The sequence below is a fragment of the Dromiciops gliroides genome, chromosome 3 (genome assembly GCF_019393635.1).
Source record: "Dromiciops gliroides isolate mDroGli1 chromosome 3, mDroGli1.pri, whole genome shotgun sequence".
NCBI lineage: Eukaryota > Metazoa > Chordata > Mammalia > Microbiotheria > Microbiotheriidae > Dromiciops > Dromiciops gliroides.
The window spans coordinates 183261512-183281858 of record NC_057863.1 but is presented as its reverse complement, the minus strand read 5'-3'; the positions used below and the strand labels follow the sequence as shown (position 1 = coordinate 183281858).

Below are 20347 nucleotides of genomic sequence, written 5' to 3'. Positions count from 1 at the left end.
TGGGCAAGTCACTTATTCTCACTTGCCTCACCAAAAAGAAAGAAAGAAAGAAAGAAAGAAAAAGAAAGAAAGAAAGAAAGAAAGAAAGAAAGAAAGAAAGAAAGAAAGAAAGAAAGAAAGAAAGAAAGAAAGAAAGAAAGAAAGAAAGAAAGAAAAAGGAAGAAAGAAGGAAAGAAAGAAAGAAGATGAAGGAAATTAGCCTTTAGAAACTCCCTCTTTCCCCATCTTCTCAGCTTGCCTTCCCCCTACCACTCATTTTGTTTCCAGTACCTTCTTGCTGATATTTGTCTTCTCCATTGGACTCAGACTTGATTTCTCCAAATCTGTAGCTTCTCAGCTTCCACATTTATGTCCTGAACATCTGTTTCCTGATTCACTTCTCACCACCATAATTTATCTTGCCTGTTTTCCAAGCCATTGGGTTATAACATTCCTTGGTTGGGTCTTGCTGTGGAAAAGTAAGAAAAAGGCATGGTGTCCAGGGTGCTACACTCACACTCAGGATACCTGAGTTCAAATTCTTTGTGGCTGTGAGGTGGAGCCAAAATGGTGGAGCTCCCCACATAATCATGCCCAAAACCTCCAAATAATTCCATAAAGCAATTCCTGGAGCAACAGAACCATTAAAGGATAGGGTGAGATAATTTTCCAGCCAAAGACCGCTTAGAAGTTTGGCAGGAAAGGTCTGTTGTAGCAGGCTGAGAGTGACACACAGCCCCATGGCTGCACATGCAGATCCAACCCAGGCTGGCCATGGTAGAGAAAGAGATCTCCAGAGCCTCTGAATCAGCTGCAATGGTAGATTCTTCTGGAACTAATCTCATGGTCTGGTGAGAGGGCTGAGAGTTTGACTGGGGGAGATTATAGGGGTCTCTGCAGGCACTGAGGTGGAACTTGGTTGTTTTACACATGCTGGGAACCAGGAAGCATTCTTGAGTGGCAGTGACCCAGGTGGGAGAGGGGCACAGGCTCACCAGAGCTAGCAAATACAGTGAAATAGAATTTTATTTCTGGGTTAAAGAGCAAGTAGGCCTGGGGTTATTTACAGACCAAAGCACAAGCTAGGTGAGTGCAAAACATGCCTCTCCTTAAATCATATCACTTGGAACCACCTGAAGAATGGGACAGTGTAGGCTGGAAACAGTGCTACACTCACGGACCAAAGAAAGTTTCTTTGGCACCAAGGAAGATCAAGTTTCACCCTCAGAAGAGGATAGCAATATCTGGGCTCCTAAATCCAAAGCTTTCAAGAAAAATATGAATTGGTCTTAGGCTATATAAGTGCTCAAAAAGGATTTTGAAGATAAAGTAAGAGAGGAAGAGTTAAAAATGGAAAGAGAAATTGGAGTGAGGCAGAAAAGTCATGAAAAAAGTCAACATCTTGAAAAGCCAAATTGGCCAAATGGAAGAGGAGATACAAAAGCTCTCTGAAGAAAATAATTGCTTAAGAATTATGATTGAATAGATGGAAGCTAATGACTTTATGAGAAATCAAGACACAATAAAGCAAATTCAAATGAATGAATGAAAAAATAGAGGGCAATGTGAAATATCTCCTTGGAAAAATAGCTGATTTAGAAAATAGATCCAGGAGAGATAATTTGAAAATTATTGGACTACCTGAAAACCATGATCAAAAAGAGAGCTTAGACATCATCTTCCAAGAAATTGTCAAGGAAAATCTACCTGATATTCTAAAAACTGAAGGTAAAATAGAATTGGAAAGAATCCACTGATCTCTTCCTGAAAGAGATCCCAAAAAGAAACAAAACAAAACAAATTCTATGTAGCTTGGGTAGAGACTCAGTTTCCTTACCTATAGGAATGGGAGAAGTCATCATTTGCACTGTCTGACAGTGTTGTGACAAAAATGTTTCACCCACTTAAAGATTTCTTTGTTTATAAATAACTTAACATTTTCAAATATATCTTTCTCCTCTCTCTTACCTGGAGAACCATCTTGGTAGGAAAAAAATAACAAGGAGAAGGGGGAAAAACAATTCAACAAAAAATAATAAATCAACATATAATCTAAATCTGACAGTTTATGCATTGTTTCTCATCTAAAGTCACTACCCACATTTGGAAAGAAAAGAGAAGTGCATTTAAAGAACATTTTCCCCCCTTTGAAGCAAGGAACAGTCATTATAAGTATAAAATGTTCAATACTATTTTTTATTTCTATTGATATTGTTTTGTTTATTTTATGTGCTGTTTTCTTCCTTTTTCCTCACTTTGTATCAACTAATTCATATCTTCTCATACTTCTCTTATAGGGCTCATATTTCTCCCAGGGTGGTAATTTCCCATTACAGTAATATGCATGCCTCAATTAATTTAGCCATTTCCCAATTAATGGATTTTTTTGTGAATAAATCATTTTTAAAGTCAAAAGCCCTATGGAAATTGGAACTGTGTAATTTAAAATTCTAAATGTAGGTTCTAATCTGTCCCCCCAGTTTTGGGGGGAAACTGACTAAAATCACTAATAAATGAGTTTAGGTTTTTTAAGGTTTACTGAAAAATAGTAAAAGAAAGAGAAAGATTGAGAACAGATTTTCTATGACCTGGCAACCCTAGCCTTCCTAATCTCCCACTTTTGAAGTTCTCTGCCACCACGATGATGCCTTGCAGCCAAAGAGGAAGAACCCTCCCCCAACATTCTGCTTCCTGCTTCATGCTCTCCTCCCAGAAATGGGAGGTTTCTCAAGCTGTCTGACTAGTGTCATTCAAATTCATTAAGTACCTTTAAGTACCAGCCAGATGTGCTTACAATCTAGTATGCCAGTCAGTCACTCTTCCCCAACTCAATCAGCCCAGATCAATCTCCAGGTGAACCCCTGAGTTCCATTATCTTGACACGGAACTATTATTTTCATCCAGATTTAGAGGTTAATGACTGTTACTAGACTGATGATTTCCCCTACTCAAATAAGCTATTTAATTTTTAATAAGGGCCTGATGGAGAAGTCAGACATTATGGCCAACTGATAGATATTCTTGGCTAGATGAGCATTCTCTTACTTGACTGTAGCAGTAGAGTAGAAAAAGCAGTGAGCTGAGGTAGAAGACCTGGGGTTTAGTCTTGTTTCTTACATCACAGAATCACAGAATTTGAGAGCTGGAAGGGACCTTGGAACATCTAGTCTGACCATAGTACAAAAAGCAATCCTTACTATTGAATACCTGATAAGATTTGTTATTGTTGTTGTTGTTGTTGTTTTTGTTTTTTGTGGGGCAATGAGGGTTAAGTGACTTGGCCGAGGTCACACAGCCAGTAAGTGTCAAGTTTCTGAGGCCAGATTTGAACTCAGGTCCTCCTGAATCCAAGGCCAATGCTTTATCCACCGTGCCACCTGGCACAGTGATAAGAATTCTAATTTTCAATCTCTATTCCTCAGGATGGTGTCCTTACACTTTCAAATATCTCATGTCCCCAAATCTGGCAAATAATGCCCCAGTCTGGAAGCAATTTTCCATTCAGAAATTCAAAGATCTCTTTTGGGAAGATCATGTGCAATTTGGAAACAGACCAATGTGATAGATAAGCAAGGCTATAAACATTCATGAAATGAGTCCTTACCATTTTGGTCTCTATTTTTGACATTTAAATAAAAAAAAAATCATCCAGCTAATATGCTCCCTACAGGTTACCAGTAGGTGGGGGAGCACTTTTAAAGATGGGCTAATTTCCCTGTGAATGCTCACAAGGTGAAGAGTCTCAATTTATGAGCTTTTGCTCTCATTTTCTTGCATCATAAATAGAACACATGGGACTTGGGAGACATGAAATAAAGCCAGGAATTGTTTTCTAATTGAAAAATAGTTGCTTTTCACAGTGTGAAAAAATACTTTTCCTGCTTTTTTGCAGCTCAAGAAAATAAAACATGGAATTTTATGAGCTGCTCATAGTAATTACTTTTGGAAAAGCATATTCCTATTAATAATAGGTCACCTTAATCTTGACCTCCTCCTCCCCTCAAACATACACATACAGACACACATAATTCTTGATGACTTTTTTGATATTCTTACATTGAATAAAAATAAATATGATTTGCTTCATGAAATTCTTCGAGAATAACTAAGTGAATTGGTAGCAAATTAGCCTAATATTTCTGTCATATAATGTAATCCCTCAGTTGTTGCTTTTGTGCTTCTTTTTAAAAAAATTCACTCAGAGCATGAAGTGGCCATTATTATTTAATTCAAGAAGACAATTAAAATATTAATATCCCAAGGTAAATTTTTTGAGGATTAACATTGTTATAATTTCTCTGTCATTCTTTACACCCTCAATTAAATTGATAATACTGGGCCTTCTAGTATTATTGGAAACAAGGAATGTGAACAAAATTGTACCCAAAAAGGTGAACTGTAAGCTCTGAATCACCTATATCAGCATGTGTTCAGTACCTACCGTGTACAAGGTAGTGGGCTAAGTACAGGGGACACAAAAACAAAATTGATATGGACTATGGACTCAAGGAGCTTACATTTTAATGAGGAAAGAACACAAGATACAACTTGTCCCTAAGAGGTATTCTCTAAACTGAACCTTTTAAGACATGTGTGGATTCTGAGAGGATGATATGAAGAATGAATGCATTCCCTTTTGTGATAAGAGTTAGAATGCTGGATTGAGGAACCATATGTCTTTGTTGGCATATCAATAGTGAAGGGGAAATAACACAAAATAAAGTTGGAAAAGAGTACATTGTAGCTACTTTGTGGAGAGCTTTGAATGACAGGATAAGGAGTACATAATTTATTTTAAAGAAAATCGGGAGACAGTGAGGATGTTGAGCAGGAGAGCAACACATTTAAGGAGACTTCTTGTTTTTTTTTTTTTTACTTTTTTATTTAGCACTATATTTTTTCCCCAATTACATGTAAAAACAATTTTAAATATCCATTTTTTAAAATGTGTGTTCCAAATTCTCTCCCTATCCATCCTCCCCACTTTGAGAAGGCAAGCAATTAAATATGTTATACATGTGTAGTCATGCAAAAAATTTTCATATTAGTCATGTTGTGAAAGAAAAGACAAAAAAACTCAAGAAAAATAAAAAAAATATGCTTCAGTTTTCATTCAGACACCATCAGTTCTTTCTCTGGGGATGTATAGCATTTTTCATCTTAAGTCCTTCAGAGTTGTCTTGGATCATTGTCTTGCTGAGAACAGTTAAGTCATTCAAAACATTATTGCTGTGACTTTGTATATAGTACATTTCACTTTGCATCAGTGCATATAAGTCTTTTCAAGATTTTCTAAGAGTATACTACTCATAGAACAATAGCATTTCATCATAATTACATAGCAGAATTTGTTCAGTCATTCCCCAATTGATACACATCCCCTGAATTTCTACTTCTTTGCCACCAGAAAAGAGCTGCTACAAATATTTATGTATGTATAGGTCCTTTTCCTTTCTGTTTTTTATCTCTTTTTGGATACAGGCAGTGGTGTTGTTAGGTCAAAGAGTATGAATGATTTTATAGCCCTTTGGGTATAGTTCCAAATTTTTCTACAGAATGGTTGAATCAGTTTACAACTTTAATGACAGTGCATTAATGTCTAATTTCCCCCACATCCTCTCCAGTATTTGTCATTTTCCATTGCTGTCCTATTATCCAATACAGTAAGTATGAGATAGTACCCCAGAATTGTTTGACATAACTTTCTAATCAATAGTGAGTTAGAACATTTTTTCATATTGCTATAGGTAGCTTTGATTATTTCATCTGAAAATTGTTCATGTATTTTGATCATTTATCATTTGGGGAATGGCTCTTATTTTAATAAATTTAGCTCAGTAATACATTTGCGAAATGTGGGCCTTATCAAACTTGAATCAAATTTTTTTTTTCACAGTAAATATTGCTAACTGTATTTCCCTCCATTTTATTCCCTTCACAGCCCCCATTTTTCTATTTTTTCCTTTCACCCTGGCTATCCTCAAAAGTGTTTTGCTTCTGATTACCCCCTCTCTCAATCTTCCCTCCCTTTTATCACCCCTCCCCCCCTTATCCTCTTCCCCTCCTACTTTCCTCCATGGTAAAATTGGTTCTTTTAAAAATTCTTTTTCATGGTAAGATAGCATTCTATCCCCACTTGAATATGTACATTATTTCCTCTTCACTCCCGCCCTCAACTTCCCCATCTTCCCCTCCACTATAAAATATTTTTCTTGCTTTTCTGTGAGATAATTTACCATATTCTACTTCTACCTTTTACTTTGTCCCAGTACATTCCTCTCTCAATCCTTAATTTTATTTTTTTATATATCATCCCTTCATATCCAAATCATACCTATTTCTTTTCTCTATATACTCCATTCAACTGTCATGGTACTTTAATTGCTTCTTTCTGTAGGCTTGCAATATTTTCTCCTTGATTTGGTGCTCTAAAATTTGGCTACAAGATTCCTGGGAGTTTTCATTTTGGGATCACTTTCAGAAGGTGATTGGTGGATTCCTTCAATTTTTGTTTTATCCTCTAGTTCTAGAATGTCAGAGCAGTTTTCCTTGATAATTTTTTGAAAGATGATTTCTAGGCTTTTTTATCATGGCTATCAGATAGTCCAATAACCTTTAAATTCTCTTTCTTGGATCTATTTTCCAGGTCAGTTGTTTCTTCCAATGATATATTTTACATTGTTTTCTATTTTTTAAAAATTCTTTTGGTTTTGTTTTTATTTATTTTTTATTTCCCATAAAGTCATCAACTTCCATTTCCTCCATTCTAATTTTAAGGAATTATTTTCTTTAGTAAGCTTTTTTACCTCCTTTTCCATTTGACCAATTCTACCTTTTGTAAACAAACAAACAAACAAACAAACATTTTTATTTATAATTTTGAGGTCTAAATTTTATCCCTCCTTTCCTCCCTCCCCTCCATCCACCCTGAGGTAGTAAGCAATCGGATATGGGTTATATATGTGCAATTATATAAAAAATTACCACATTGGTCATTTCGTACAAGAAAACTTAAATAGAAGAAAAAATGAAAGAAAGTGAAAAAATATGTGTTCTATCAATATCAGTTCTTTCTTTGGAGGTGGATAGTATGTTTCCTCAATAGTCCTTTGGGGTTGTCTTGGATTAATGTATGGCCAAGCAATTCTACCTTTTAAGGAGTTTTTTTTTTTTTAGTGAATTTTTTGGCCTCTTTTTCCATTTGGCCTGTCTTGCTTTTCAAGGCATTATTCTCCTCGTTGGCTTTTTGTACCTCTTTTACCATTTGGCCTAGTTTTTGTTTTGTTTTGTTTTGTTTTACAGTATTCTGTGCATGCATGTGTATGTGTATGTGTGTGTTCTTTTTTGGGAAGGGGGGCAGGGCAATGAGGTTTAAGTGACTTGCCCAGGGTCACACAGCTAGTAAGTGTCAAATGTCTGAGCCTGGATTTGAACTCAGGTCCTCCTGAATCCAGGTTTTGTGCTTTATGCACTACACCACCCAGCTGTGTTCTTTACCAAGCTGTTGACATATTTTTCATAATTTTCTTGCATCACTCTCATTTCTCTTCCCAACTTTCCCTTTATTTCTCTTACTTTATTGTTAAAGTCCTTTCTGAGTCCTTCCCTATCCTGAGATTAATTCATATTTTTCTTGGACATTTAGAATGTAGGAACTTTGACTTTGTTATCTTCTTCTTTTCTTTAATTTTGTTTTGTTTTGTTTTTGTGGGGCAATGAGGGTTAAGTGACTTGCCCAGGCTCACACAGCTAGTAAGTGTCAAGTGTCTGAGGCCAGATTTAAACTCAGGTCCTCCTGAATCTATGGCTGGTACATTATCCACTGTGCCACCTAGCTGTCCCCTGTTATCCTCTTCTGAGAGTTTGTTTTGATGTTCCTTGTCACCATAGTAACTTCTTATGGTCAGAAATTTTTATGTTGTTTGTTCATTTTCACAGCATATTTCCTGACTTTTAACTCTTTGTTAAAGTAGGGCTGTGCTTCTAGAATGGAGGGCACACTGTTCCAAGCTTCAGGGGTTTTGCACACCTGTTTTCAGAGATACTTCTATGGTCCTATAAGTTTTCAGTTCTTCCAAGGTGGTATGATCTAAGGAAAGGTGTGTTTACAACTCTTCTGGCCTGTTCTCTGGTCTGTGCACAACCACAAGCCCTTTTTTTTCTACTCTGCAACTGTGAGAAAGGTCACTGGCTATAGACTCTGGTGTGCTAATGCTCCTTTTTACCCTGGGATCACCCAACAGGACTGCACCCTTGATCAGAGTATCTGCAAAGCAGCAGAGTCCTGCCTCAATGCCAGCAAAAACCCAAAACCAACAACAACAAAAAACAACCCTGTAATCTCCTTCTGACCAGTTGTTTGCCCCCCTTACCATCTGTAAACTGAGACTTCCAGAAGCAGCTATTACCACTGTCAATTCAGTGGCTCCCAAGGCATGTTCCTGATTTACTGGGGGTCAGTCTGTGCCAATGAGGCCTGTGCTGGACTGTGCTCCACTCTTACTGTGGTACAACAAACTTTTCCTGCTGACCTTCTAAGTTGTCTTTGGCTGGAAATTATTTCAACCTGTCCTTTTGTAGGTTCTGCTGCTCCAGGAATTGTCTTATAGTGTTATTTAAAGGTATCTGGAGGGGTTTTTTTGGGGGGGGGGAGTTCAGGAAAGTCATTGCCCTTCCTCTACCATCTTCATAAATGATTGTTCCTGGAGCAGCTAGGTGGAACAGTGGATAGAGCACTGGCCCTAGAGTCAGGAGGACCTGAATTCAAATCCGGCCTCAGACACTTAACACTTACTAGGTGCATGACCCTGGGCAAGTCACTGAACCCCAACTGCCACAACAACAACAAAAAAGTGATTGTTCCTTGCCCTATTTCCCTTCCCTCTTTTTGAATAATATCAGCAGTTTGTTCATTTATAAAGTTAGGGGAATAATAGACCCAAAAGTTTCCTAAGGCCCTTTCAAATTATAAAATTCTATCTATGTGTGGTCATTCAATTCATTCATTCATTCCACAAACACTTCCTATGTGCCATCTGTGTGTGAGTCACTCTTGGGCACTGATAATATATAGTAAAAATAAAATAACCTGGCTGTACACTTGAGAGACTGGAAAGATAGGGATGCCCTTTTCAGAAGTAGGGACATTGGCAAGATGGAAAGATATAGAAAGGTGAGATAATGAGTTCTGTTAAAGTTCAATGGGCCATCCAGTTGGAAATGTCTAAGAGACTGGAGATTGGGAGACTAGCACTGGTTATATTGATCTGGGAGTCATCTGCATAGAGTTGAACCCATGGTATCTCAGGAGATCGGAGAGAGAGAAGAGAAAAAATATCCTAGCACAGTCCACATATAGCAGAGTGGGACATAGATGACAATCAAACTAAAGTAAGAGAAATAAAAGATAACATTGCCATGAAAATTGAAGGGAGAGAAAATATCCAGGAAAAGGTGGTACACAGCACCATCTTTATAGGTATAATGAATATCCTTCCCACTTAATGCTCAAGAATTCCTTAAAAATGACACTATCAGTACTCCTTCACCATACTTTTCTAAATCTCTTCACAAGAAACACTATGCTTGAGTAATTAACCAAAGACAGGAAGATGGAGGGATAACTTATAAGAATAAGTAAGGAAACGAAGAGGCAAAAATAATTGCTATAGCAGTATATACAAAGGGAAGTGGGAGAGGGAGAAAAGAGGGAGAATACAGTTATCAGGAAGTTGAGTGGATTTTCATGGAAAAATGCTAAAAACGACTCAACAGCAAACTAATAATGACAGCTATTTCTTTTGGAGATGTATTGGTGGTATACCCAACAATATATTCAATTGCTTTTAGCAAATATTTACCTACTGAATATCTATTGTGCAGACAAGATTATGTCCAATATTATGGAATTTATAAAGGGAGTATAAAACATGGTGCCAGTCCTTAAGGACCTAAATAAGTAGGAAGAGAAGACAGGTAGGGTTGAAGCAATTAGAGAACAATCTGAGGTAACATATACTCAAGTTTCAAAAGTAACCAAAGACTCAAAAAACAAAGAAACAATAATAAAAAAGGCAGTTTTTCTGGTTTCTACTCCTGGTTCTGTTTTTAATAAACTTGGTAATTTTCATCAAGTCACTTAACCTTTTATTTTCTGTATCTTTGTTTCTTCACCCAGAAATGGAGGGAAGGGGGCCCCTAGAATATGATAATTAAAGCCCTTTCAGTTCTAGGATTCTATGAATTCAGTTCAGTTCTATTTTCTAAATTCACTATGGGCTAGGGTCATCAGTGGAGGAACTTTCACATTTCCCTTCACAGAAGGAAATTTTAACTTGAATTGAAAAATAGATTAAGTTTTTACTAAGGGAAGAAGGGTATGCTATTGCAAGCAGGGGAATAGGATGCAGCATGAATAAATGCATGGAAGTGGTAATAAGCATGTAATGTTCAATATACCTGTAGTCAAAACCTCTTTTTTGGGTTTATATCATACATACTTGATTTTGGCTCTTCAAAGCAGTTTAAAATTTTTTTTAGATTCCCATCTCTCCTCTCCACCTCTGCCCCACACCATTTGTCTTAATTCTATTAGCATGTATATACTTTCAGATTTTCTTGTTCATAGTCACTCGCTTTTTCTTTTGCTCTGTGCTGAATCTCAAAGTCAAAAACAATTTGCATCTAATGGAACCAGTCTTTCAGTCTCAGGGAACCACCTTATTATCTTCTTAGTACTTTCCTATCCAACTAACTTCTAAATTAATTCAATTAATAGATAAATAAATACAATAAAATTTTCATTGGTTGTGGCCAGATTGTTCTCATTCTGTTTGCCTGTTTGTTTCAACTTTTGCTTAATGCCTGACTTCTGTATTGTTTGCATTTCTTCATTTTGTCTGACACTGAAATTTTCACCAATTACCTCTTCTGCCTCTGTAGGATTTTCTGTCTGATGTTTGGCCCAGATTTCTACAGTCTAGTCCATGATATTACTAATCAAACACTGCTAATTAGCAATGGCCCTGGAAGGCTTCCAGTTCACTTATACACCTATTGTTGGCAAATAAATAGACACATAATGAAAGTCTGATCACATATTTAGATTCTAATGGTAGATTCTGTAATCCATATTACCATAGCTTTAATTGCCATTGATTTCCAAGAATAGTCTATAAGTGAGAAAAAGAGAAGAATCCCATTGAATCGTGTGTGATGTGTGCTAACTGCTGACTTAAAATATCACTTTGATATCTTATATCAATCTATGTCAATTCACAGGCCAACTGGACAAGAGGAATTATTGCTCATTTGTAAAATGTTCTTTCTTGATCTCAATCTGCCTAGGTTAATATATTTGCCATATCCTTATTGTGGCTTTACTCACCATTATACAGAAACCCTGACTTGTACACACTGCAATTGACTACTGTCCCAAAAGGAGTTATACAAGTTTCCTGTCTGAGGCAGGAGGTGCCTCAGCCTGAAGCCCTCTTTGTTACTGGTGCTTTGTGTTTACTTGTTTAGTTTTTGACCTGTGTATTTCCTTCTTTTAAGATCCCTTTCCTTGCTGTGGCTTATACCTGTATATTTCTTTTCTCCTGACTGTTCCCCTGGGTTCTGATGTTCTTCTACTCTCCTGTCCTATATTCTACCTTGGCCTTTGACCTTCTGTTCACATATTTGCCTTGGTTTTTCCCAGGTCTGAATCTCTGCCTTGCTTCCTTGAGTCATCACTCTCCATGATCCCAGTATCATATTTTATAATAATCACAAAAATGCAGGGGCATATTAAAATAAAGCAGGAAGTTTTAGAACATAGTCACCAAACTGTTGTTAATGAAGTTAACACCTATACATAGAACCTTGATGTTCAAACTTCACTTCCAAATAGAAAGCTGTCCCCACATTCATCTAATAAATGTGCTATTGAAAGAAGTTCCAGATGGCAGCTGATTAGATTCAGTTGCCTAAAAAAAATCTGGTCTTCTGACATCTGAAAAATAACCATTTTTGGAAGCATGCTCATTCTGCCTAAAATACTGCAAAATTTGTAGTGGATTAGATGAGATCAGTGAAAACAGACAGCAGCACCAAATGGACAGTAAAGATACCTAATGAAACTCATACCTGTGCTTCTCAGTTGTCTTTGGGCATAATGTAATATTTACCAGAGCCATGAATAATAGGATTTCTGAGTCTAGTGAATATCAGTGTAGTAGATTGGTAATGGCCTGGGCTAAGAGTCAAGAAACTTTTGCTCAAATACCAGAACTACTACTTATTACTTCTGTGGCATTGGGCAATCAAGAAGCATTTACCTTTTGTTGTTCAGTCATTTTTCAGTTGTGCTCAGTCTTTGTGACCCCATTTGGACTTTTCTTGGCAAAGATACTGATGTGATTTGCCATTTTCTTCTCCAGTTCATTTTACAGATGAGGAAACTAAGGCAAATAAGGTTAAATGATTAACCCTTAAGGTTCACACAACTTGTTAAGTATCTGAGACTGCATTTCGTCTCAGGAAGATGTCTCCCTGACTCCTTCCAGTATTCTATCTACTGCACCACTTAGCTGCACCAAACATTTACTAAGCATATACAATGTTATACAAACAATATTATAGTAGAAACACAAGAATACAAAATAAGGACAATCTGTACCCTTAAGGAGGAAACAGCACTGGCCAGACAGGGAAGGGAGGTTTGTTATAGACAGTCATTAGGGTTATGAATAGATCTATAGGGTAGTATGCTGTCATACTTTTTCAAAAGCAATGATAGTTATATTGATTATAAGAAAAAATATGGAAAGGTTTAGGGTAGGGGTGTTGTTTATCCTTCATTCTAAAAGAGGATCATGATAGATGTCATGACGTTCCTTGAATTGAATTTAAGTGAGAGAGCACTGTGCATGGTCACTAACCTCACTCTCTCTTCCAGAATCATCTGTGTCCAGTGGGGAGGTATATATCATGACAAGTGGAGATGGCCCTGGAAATTTTAAGGTAATTGGGGTCAAGTGAATTGCCCAGTGTCACACAACTAGTAAAGTGTCTGAGGTGATATTTGAACTCAGATCCTTCTTACACTAGGGCCAGTACTTTATCCACTGCACCACTTAGTTGCCTCTTTAAGGGTTGTGTATAGACATTGTCAGCTCAGATGGCCTGTGATGGGTTGGTCCTGGTATTGTGGTGGTGACTAGATGTGATGTGAAGTATGTGTAGTATGAGCTTTCACTCATTCATCCACAAGTCAGGGCAGCTCAAAGTCAAATCTTGAAGTTAAGTGGGGAAGGAAAGGAATGGGGAAAGGGGGTGGATGATCTTTGGAGGTCTCTGTCCCAGAAGGTCACTGTTACTGATATGGAGAAGGGAGTAAGTCAAACTTCTCTGATTCTCACCTTCCTTATCTGTAAAATAAGGATACTTTTAATGTATCTTCTAAGTCCTACAGTTTTCATCCTCAATCCTTTTGTGCCATTAACCAGAAGTGTGACTTTGGGCACTTCTTTTCACTTCCTTTCCACCTTAATTTGTCATCCATATATTGAAGGGCTCAGATTAGATTCTTTCTTGTCAATTCCTGCTTTAAAATTCTGTGCTTTTCAGTCTTTGGCAGTCTTTTGACGATGCATCAACACTTCATTCATTTTGGGGGGCTCAAATTATTTTAAATGTGACAATTTCCCTCCTGAGGTGAGGAACAGAATTGGTGCTACCTTGCAACGACCTTGATTGCTAAAAATAACCATTCTCCTCCCTCCTCCTTCCAAGTCTCTGTCTCTCAAATGTTTTACAAGTCAGTAGTGTGAGTGTGCAGGGAAAGGATAAAAGTGACAATCTGAGCCCCAATGCAAAATCATTTTATTTCATTATTCAGAATGAAAACTCGTTCCTCAGACTTCAGAGTCACGAGAGGCATTAAAAATGTTGAGCAAAAAATGACACTGTAAAACGCAGATTGATTTAGGTTTTCAAAATGGATTAGCAGTTGGGGACTGTGAGAGCAATTTGTGGTCTGTCTTCAGTCGACTAGTTGCTAAAATTGATTAGCACTTTCTGAAGAAGGTATAGCAAATTGGTATGCTAATCAAAGTAAATTAAATCATGAAACAGCTTGATTAGTGGACTATTCTCACTTTCAGGGATGTTTAAACAAAACTTGTTTAGGAAATAATCTTTCACTAGAGTTGCCAATGAGATGGCTTTTTTCCTTTTCCTTTTCCCATAAATTTGGTATTTTTTTGCAAGAAAGGGTAGGGGGATATGACATGGTGCAAGAAAATATTTATTCACATTTCATCCCTATTTCCTTTTATGTTTCTTCATACTGAGGGTTCAAAGAAGATAATGTATGTAAAGTACTTTGCACAAAATTTCTTTATAAATTACAAATTATAACATGAATTATATACATTCATATAATTGATATAAATATTATAACAATATATAAAATTAATAATAAATAAAGTATATAACATAACATCAAGTAAAATTACTGTTATTTCATTATTTCCAGTTTTCTATCAATGAATTTCTCACAAGTCATAGGACAGGTTGCTATCCTCCAATATTTTCTAATGTTGAATGTTCTGCTGACTATTGCAGAATTGGATAATATGACATATTTTTGCAATGTATTATTATTGTAACTAGCATAGACATGCGATTTTAGTGGCATATGGAATTACTGTAGTTCATGATTTTTAGGGGGAAAATCCACAATCAGCCTTCATGAAAATGTTTGCTCTGCTAAGTATGGTCATTTCCACCTTCATATTTCTCCTATACATCACCTCCCCACTACTCACAGGTTTACCACCCTGATTGCCTTAGAATTGAAAGGCAAGAATTAATTTCCTTGCTCACGTTTCTCCTCACTCTTGCCCATCATCTACTCAAGTGACAAAGTGATTTTCCTAAAGTACAGGTCAGACCATGTCACCCCTCTAACTCACTAAATTCTAATGCCTCCCTATTACTTCAGGGATCAAATGTTAAAATTTTAGATTGAGTTTTTAAAACCTTTCACAACCAGGACCATTCCAGTCTTTCCAGGCTTCTTACACTTTAGTACCATATACATACTCAGTGACCCAGAAAACTTATATTTACTTTCTTGCTGGTCCTAATTCAGGAAACTCATTTCTCAACTGGGTACCTTTTCAATGCTTATATTACTCTCCCGGCTCACCTCCACCACCTGGCTTTCCTAGCTTTCTTCAAGTGTAGATCAAATCCTACCATCTTCAGGAGATCTTTCTAAGATTATCTCTCATTATTACATATTACATACATAGATTTATGTTGCCTTCAACCTCACAATATGAGCTACTCAAGGGTAAAGATTGTACTTTTTTCATTGCTTTGTATTCTCAGAAGTTAGGACAATTCCTGGCTTTTAGGAGGTTCCTAATAAATGCTTGTGGGCTAAAATGATTGTTCTCTATTACGTAAGAGTAATTAACTTTTCTATTGTGGGGGTCAGTTTCAATTTAAATTACTTTCATTTAAATAAATGGCTTTAAACTCTTGTAGTCTTGACTTGGTTTAAAAGTATTCTTATGCTCATAAGAGGTGAACTGGGAAGTACCTTAGAGATCATCTAGTCCAATTCTCTTATTTTCCAGAGATAGGGAATTGAGACCCAGAGAGTTTAAAAGATTTATCCAAGGTCACCCAGTTATCACTCTCCTGATTCCTAGCCTGGTGTGCTTTCTTCCTACTCTATGCCTATTGGTAGTCTGTGTCTTTCCTATTAGATTGGGATTCTGGCAGGTCAAATTGTCTTGCCATTCTTTTGTGGGTAATGTACATGAACTTCTGTGATTTGAAATGATGAATTCTTTTCCCATCTTACCTTCTGAGGGTCTCATGCTCACTTTCATGCCCTGAGGACATTTAACAAAGTTGAAGGAAATGTAAAAACACCCTCAGTTAAAATACTTTCAAATACCTAATCAAATAGGAGAGGTATGAGACTGAGACTTTCATTTCTGATCTTTTTGGCTGCCAATCCAATTTATGTAAATCATAGACTCCTAGAATTTCCCAGCTGTCAGTGACCATAGGGATCATCTCAGTGCAGCTCCTTCATTTTATAGATACAGAAATTGAGGAGAAGAGAGGTTACAATAATTTATTTAATCCTACAAAGTACGTTTGACTCCCTCTGGTCCATTGTAGTTTGGCGCCCATTATGAAATCTAGTTAAATCAACAATGTTTCATTTCTCTGTAATTACCAAAGATAAACTACATGTGTAAAGGCTTCCTTTTCCCCTTTCCTTTCCTTTCCTTTCCTTTCCTTTCCTTTCCTTTCCTTTCCTTTCCTTTCCTTTCCTGTACTTCCTTCCTTCCTTCCTTTCTTCTTTTTCTGTCTCTTTTTCTTCATTCTTCATTATCATCATCATCTTCTCTGTCTCTTTTTTCATTTATGTGAGGACAAATTTTTGGGAAAAGAGCTATCTTTGTTCCCAAACCCTAAGTAAAAGAGTGGGCTAAACTCACAGAACTTTAGAGAAGGAAAAGACTTTAGAAATTATCTAGTGATCCTCCCCCACCTGCCCATTTCCTCACTTCACAAGTGAGGAAACTAAGTACCAAGAGAAATGAACTGTCTCTCCAAGGGTTGTACAGGTAGTAAGAAGCAGAGGCAATATTAAAAAGGAAATTCTCTGACATTATGCTTTATGCTTTTCTTCCCTTTGTTAAAAGGAATTCAATTTTCAGAGAACCTATGGGTGACATAGTTTGGATGTAGGGGACACTTTTTTTCTTCCTCTTGAAATTGTATCACCAGCTTTTTAGTTACTAGCTTTTTCTCTGAGCAAAAGTGATAAAAGGTAGGAAAAGTGAGTGTTGGGGAGTATCTGTGGGTACATAGTCATACTGATATACTGTTAGTAGAACCATCACAAAGTCCAACAATTCCAAAAATACAGTTTATAACTATGCCATACTTAGTTCTAATCTGACCATTGTAAAAAAAAGAAAGAAAGAAAAAAAAGAAAGAAAAAAAAAGAAAGACATTGGGAAGCTTTTATAGGCAAAGAAACTGACCTTTATTAAGAGAAACAAAGATGGGATCTACAGTCTGCCTGGCACAGTCTGAGACCTGAATTCAGTTATTTATAGTTCTCTTGTTTCATGTATGGTTCAAATAGGCAAATATTGTGCAAATCAATTCCCTTTTACTCATCAAATGGCTCAAACAGGCTAGGATATGCAGTTTATTTATTATGATATTACAGTAAATATGATGAATAATAAGCCCTTTTATATAATAGGTTAGGCATACCTTTTACCCAGTATGTTTTAAATAAAGATGATGGCTGTTATGTTCCAAAGATTCCCTGGGACTACAGCATATCAGTTACATGGGCTTTTACCCAGGACCATGTTCTTACTATAAAACACAGAGTTACATCTTATCCTATTAAAATGATAGATAATTTCTGGGGGAAGCTAGGTAGTACAATGGATAAAGCACTGGCTCTAGATTCAGGAGTACCTGAGTTCAAATCCGGCCTCAGACACTTGACACTTACTAGCTGTATGATCCTGGGCAAGTCACTTAACCTTCATTGACCCACCAAAAAAAAAAAAAGATAGATAATTAGCAAAGCAATGCAAAGCAAAGTATTCAAGGCATTGCTTATTGACCTTTTTTCTTTCACCACATTGAAAATACTGTGGTCTTAAAATCATAACATCAATAAAATTTGAAAGAAATGGAAATGTTTCACCTGCAAGAGAGATGATGGAGAAAATGATAGTTATCTTCAAATATGTCAACCAAAAGAACATCGTACACAGTAATAGCAATATAGTACAATGATCAACTGTGAATGACTTAGCTATTCTCAGAAATACAATGATCTAAGACAATTCCAAAATACTTATGATGAAAAATGCTATCCTACTCCAGAGAAAGAATGTCTAGAGTATGAATGCAAATTAAAGCATACTATTTTTCACTTTCTTTATTGTTTTTGTGGGGTCTACATTTTCTTTCACAACATCACTAATATGGAAATGTTTTCATGATTGCACATGTATAATCTATTTTATTTTATTTTATTATTTTTTGCAGGGCAATGAGGATTAAGTGACTTGTCCAGGGTCACACAGCTAGTAAGTGTGAAGTGTCTGAGGCCCGATTTGAACTCAGGTTCTCCTGAATCCAGGGCCAGTGCTCTATCCACTGTGCCACCTAGCTGTCCACACATGTATAATCTAAATCAAAATGCTTATTGTTTTGGGGGAAGAGGAGAAAGGGAGAGAATTTGGAACCCTCAAATTTAAAAAAAATAGAAATTGTTTTCCAGGAAATTGGAAAAATGAAATATTATTAAGAAAAAAGTTGGAACAAGGACAAGAAGTTATAGGAAAAGTCCAGATTTGGAAGAGCCATGTAAAAATATGAAAATCACTGAAGGCCCCAAGTGACCCAACACTGGTAATGAATATAAGAACAACACAAATGGATTAAAAAACAATTATGTTCACAAGTATGGGAGAGCTCAAAGAAGAGCTCATACCTCTCTTCTGACTACAGCCAGAGACTCCTGGCTCATGGTTGGTGGTGAAATGACAGTGGATGACAAAGAGAAAGTAGAAATACTCAATATTGCTTCTGCTTTCTCTACTAAGAAAAATGATCTTTATGAGAATATTATGTATGAGAACAAAATTTTCATAAGTAAAACTGTTTGCTATTTAAAACATGCCACCAACATAATAATTTCAAGAACAATTGAAGTGAAATGCATTATTTTTCTGGAAGACAGTTTAAGCTATTGTGGTTCTTCCTACCTTTACTGCATTATCATCTCTTCTAAATAAAACTAAATATGGCTCCCAAACAAAAGAGGAAATCAAATGAAAGCATCTAAGAATCACTTTTACACAGATAGTTCATTAAGTTATATGGTTACAATGAAAAACAATATTAAGCAGTAGCTTCATATTTTGGAGTCTTTATTTAATTATATCAAAATAGTCTTTACACTAGATAAATGTAAAATTTTTAATGTAAGAACAGTAACTATAACAACTAAAGGATATAATAAATCCCAACATTATTAATACAGACATCAAGATATCCTGGAAATATCAATCAATATATTATACTAGAACCTGGCCATTATCATAGGATGACCTCTTGCCTACACTTAACCTGATATAACATTTATACAGAAAACTTTATTGACAACTTCTTTCAAGTCATTTGTCTGCACCTTCCCGGGTCATGATTTCCATCATTTTCTTATGGATTTGGTTCTTGGCATAAGAGGTCTTAGGGATCTGGTTGTTGTGCTTTTTAGTAACAGAAAAGAGGTGGGGCAAGTAGCCATTGGTAGTTTTAACATCAACTTGGGCTTGTAAGGCTTCAATCATGGTCTGCCACTTTTTGACCATTGAGCACATCTTGTCCCAGGTAAGGTCCATTCCATGGAAATCAGTCAGACAATTTTTACCCTGAACATCTTCAGTAATTAAATTGAACTTACAAAAAGCAACCTCATCACTCTGCAGATCAGCATGGCTCACTTCAAAAACCTGACCCTTGAGACCATCAGAGGCAATTTTTGCTCCTTGAATCCTTATAACCAGTGTCTTGCCAATATTGTGAATGTTGAACATAACTGGTGCTTTTACATCATACCAATCCTTCTTTGAAAATGGATCAACCACTTTCTTCTTGGCTCATTTTTTGCTGCCTTTGGTGAGTCACTTGTTCTTGCCCACCACCATGATCTTTCTCTGAAAGCCAAAAAGGATACAGAAAACTTTAAGGACACCATTGTTAATTGATATTTCCCTTCAAATACTCATAATCTCCTAGAAACTTGGAATGAAAAGCCTTAAAAATATAAAGATCAAGCAGACTAGATAAAAATCTTGTGGAAAATGATGGGGTAAATACTTTTTCTGCTCTCCTATCTGCTATGGGATTTGTACCAAGAATATTTTCTGTGAGTATACAGAAAATGTCCTATAATCTTATATTTTTGTTTTTGTCATTTAGTTGTTCAGTCATGGACAAGTCTTCATGACCCCATGGACCGTAGCATGCCAATAGTGACATTGGCAAAGATACTGGAATGGTTTGTCATTTCCTTCTCCAGTGGACTAAGGCAGAGGTTAAGTGACTTGCCCAGGGTCATACAACTAGTAAGTGCCTGATGTCAGGGAGTCAGGGAGATAAGTCTTTCTGATTCCAGACAGGTACTCTCTCTGCTGTACCACCAACCTGATGAAATTGCAGGTCTGTTCTATCACTGCAAAATACTTACGCATATATACATATAAACAGAATAACAAAATATTTTTAAGGCACATTCTTATACAAAGTTAAAAAA

General features: G+C 36.4%; 1 pseudogene; it reads right to left on the bottom strand.

Moving 5' to 3' along the window:
- Positions 1-19156: 19156 nt before the first annotated feature.
- Positions 19157-19739, bottom strand: LOC122747302 (annotated as a pseudogene).
- Positions 19740-20347: the final 608 nt, after the last annotated feature.